This window comes from Myotis davidii, unplaced genomic scaffold (assembly GCF_000327345.1).
Source record: "Myotis davidii unplaced genomic scaffold, ASM32734v1 scaffold439, whole genome shotgun sequence".
Taxonomy (NCBI): Eukaryota; Metazoa; Chordata; class Mammalia; order Chiroptera; family Vespertilionidae; genus Myotis; species Myotis davidii.
In genome coordinates this window covers 162,937-166,439 of record NW_006289833.1, presented here as the reverse complement: position 1 = coordinate 166,439, position 3,503 = coordinate 162,937, and positions in this window count along the sequence as shown.

The window sequence follows — 3,503 nt, the reverse complement described above, 5'->3', positions numbered from 1 at the left end:
TTTTAATCTCCAGAATGCTTTTTACCGTTGGTGTTCTCTAGAAGGAAAATATTCAGGGAAATGGAAATATTGCACAAAGAATGGTAAGCATGCTGCTTTTCCTCTTGTGAGGAGCATGTGGGGGATTTCCATAATTGACTCCCAGGTGGAAGCCTCAATCATCTCCTCACCCAGCCCCCGGTGTTCCATTCACACCCCCTTTCTCTTGCTAAGACTATCATAACCTCAGCACAGCTAATTTTCTAAACCTTTTTGTTTTTTGCTTTTCAGACCGTACCTCATGTTTCTTCCCTTTTACTTATAAGAACAAATTGTATCACAGCTGCACAACCGATGGGGGTTTATTTAGAAACTGGTGCTCAGTCACTGCAAACTACGACAAGGATGAAGCTTGGAGGGACTGCCCCTTGTAGTAATACAGGGTAAGAGCGTCTGGGGAGGAGGAGAAAAGACAGGGATGAGTAGGGAAGGACAATCTGGATAGAGAAAAGGAGTCAGGTGATGTGGAGAAGATAGAGAAGACGTGGAGGGGTGGGAGATGGAAGAAGGGGAGAGGAGGAAGGGCAAAGAGCAGAGGTTTGGACAGGGAAAAAAAGGGAGCAGAAATGAAAAGAGTAAAAGACAAACACAGAATGCAAAAGATGGAGAGAGGAGATTTAGAAAAGGAAGAAGAAACAGAGTTTGCAGATAAGACATGGTAGGAAGGATTGGGGAGGATTAGGGTAAGAGAAGGTAAAGGGAGAGAAGGCAGGAGAAGAGAGTGCAATGCACAGTCTTTTGAGGGAGTGTGAGAGAGCTGGAGTAGTGCTCGGGGAGAGCAGGGAGAAACAGAGAAAAAAACACTCCAGGGAATGATTGGAAGCAATCAATTAGAACTCATTCACATTGACATCAAGACCGTGTTTCATGTCCCTAGAGTGACCCTACCCACAGCCATGGATTCAGTCAAGCCTTTGAACCCGAAGCACAGAAAACCAAGACATCGCAAGCATGGAGGGCATACTCTGAGTGACAGAGTTGACATCCTTTCCCTGCATCTTGAGTCCCCCTCAACTGGCAATAAACCGCTTTCTCTGCAGGTGTGACTTTGTTGTCGTTTCCCGAAAACAGCCATCTTTCAGGTGGGAGGCGGTCTGCATGACCAGCTGGATCACACAGGATCTTCACATCCGGCCCTCTCCTCCTCCAGCTCCTGAATGTTCTTCCAGCCTTTCACTCTCTACATGCAACTCAGCTGCCCATTTCCCAGGGGCACTCTAATCTTTGGGAAGACAAGATGGACTGTATTGTTTGTCCTGGCATTGGTTTAAGTGCAGAACCTGACCCATACTTGGCCCTCAGACACTTTTCAAAGGGCATATGTTGTAGAAAAAGTCTTTCAGTAAAAAGTTGGGTGCTAATGAGACACAAATTCACAGGTGCCAGAAATAAAGGGCCTGCACTGCAGAGCCTAACCTGTGTTCTTGGGCTTGAGCAGCCCAGGGAGAGATGTAACAGTGGCTGTGGGAGCTTTTGGTCACTAGTGAAGTCACCACTCATGGCCTATATAATGTTGGGGTTAGTAATTGAGAGTATAATTTAAAAGGGATCCATCGTAAGGGCTATCCAGTTAAGGAACTTAGAAAATCTCTTGTGTTCCCAGAGAAGCAAGAAAGAAGTTTGTCACTATAAATAGATTATAAGGAAACATTTATTCAAGAACATATACTAAGTACCAGTAAGAAAAGCAGATCTGTGCCATCTGACCTATGCCCCCCACCTCCCATTCCCATCACCCACCCCAGTTCTGTATGAGGAAAGTAACTATGAGTGGGCAGAGCCAAAAAGATAGATTCTCCTTCTTCCATCTCCAGGTCAAGGACTACAGGTAGCATCACTTCCAGGGGAAAGGCTGTCATTCTTACTCCACCCTGCAGGTCCATGTGTAAGACGGTGGTAATCTCAGGGAGGTGTGATTGACAGGTTAGGGACTTGCCCTCCACCCAGATGTCACTCATTGGTTCCAGGCTCCACCCAGTGGTAACAGGCTCAGAATACTGGGCTCTCTGTCACTTTGGCCCCAGCTTGTTTGTAGTGAAGATTTTCCAGGTTGGGAGACGCAAGCAATGAAGGCCAGGGTCTACTAACCCCTGCCCAGTGCCCTGTGTGTACACCAGAGCAGGCCTTCTGAGAAAAGCCCTCCACTGTCCTTACCTCCAGTTCTCAAGTTGTGGCTCAGAGACACAGGTAAGAACAGAGCTTTGGCTGGCTGGTGTGGCTCAGAGGTTGAGTGCTGACCCATGCACCAGGAGGTCACTGGGTCCATTCCCAGTCAGGGCACATGCCTGGGTTTCAGGTTCTATCTCCAGCAGAGGGCGTGCTGGAGGCAGCTGATAGATGTTTATGTTTCTCTCTCATCAATGTTCTATCTTTCTCCTTCTCCCTTCCTCTCTCTCTCTCTAAAAAAAACACCCAATAAAAACACATTTTCTGTTTCTATGGATTATGCATATGTACATATAAGTTCTTTGGTTGATCTCTTTCCTCCCTCCCTTCCCTCTGAGGATCCTCCATGACTCTGGATCTATTTTCTTTGTCAATTAATATTGTTCATTAGGTTCCACATATGAGTAAGCTTATGTGATACTTGTTGCTCTTTGACTGACTTATTTCCCTTAGTATACTACTCTCCAGTTTTCTCCATACTGTCTCAATGGGTAAGAGATTCTTCTTTTTTGTAGTTGCATAATAATCCATGGTGTAAATGTACCATGGCTTTTTTATCCACTCATCTACTGATGGGCACTTGGGCTGTTTCCAGATCTTAGCTATTGTAAATTGTGCTGCTATGAACAGGGGTGCATACATTTTTTCTGATTGGTGTTTTGGGTTGCTTAGGATATATTCCTAAAAGTGGGATCACTGGGCCAAATGGGAGTTGCATTTTTAATTTTTTGAGGAAACTCCATACTGCTCTCCACAGTGGCTGCACCAGTCTGTATTCCCACCAGCAGTGTACTAGGGTTCTCTTTTCTCCACATCCTGGCCAGCACTTGTCATTTATTGATATGTTGATGGTAGCCATTCTTATAGCTGTGAGATGATACCTCATTGTTATTTTAATTTGCTGTTTTGAGAAGAAATAGAGAGAAACGTAGGCATACAGAATTAAAATGGCAATAAATGAATACCTATCAATGGTAAGCTTAAATGTAAATGGATTAAATACCACAATCAAAAGACAGAGTAGCTGAATGGATACAAAAACATGACCCAACAATATGTGGTTTACAAGAGAGCCACCTCAGAACAAAAGATCCACATAAAATGAGAGGGAGAGAAAGAGAGAAACATCAATGTGAGAAACATTTATTCCCTCTTATACACACCCTTCTTGGGGATCAAACCTACCACCTGCGTAGGTGCCCTGTGACCTTTTAGTGTATGGGATGATGCTCCACCAACTGAGCCACACTAAGCCAGGCAAGAATTTTCTGTTTTTTTTTTTTTAATCCTTACCTGTG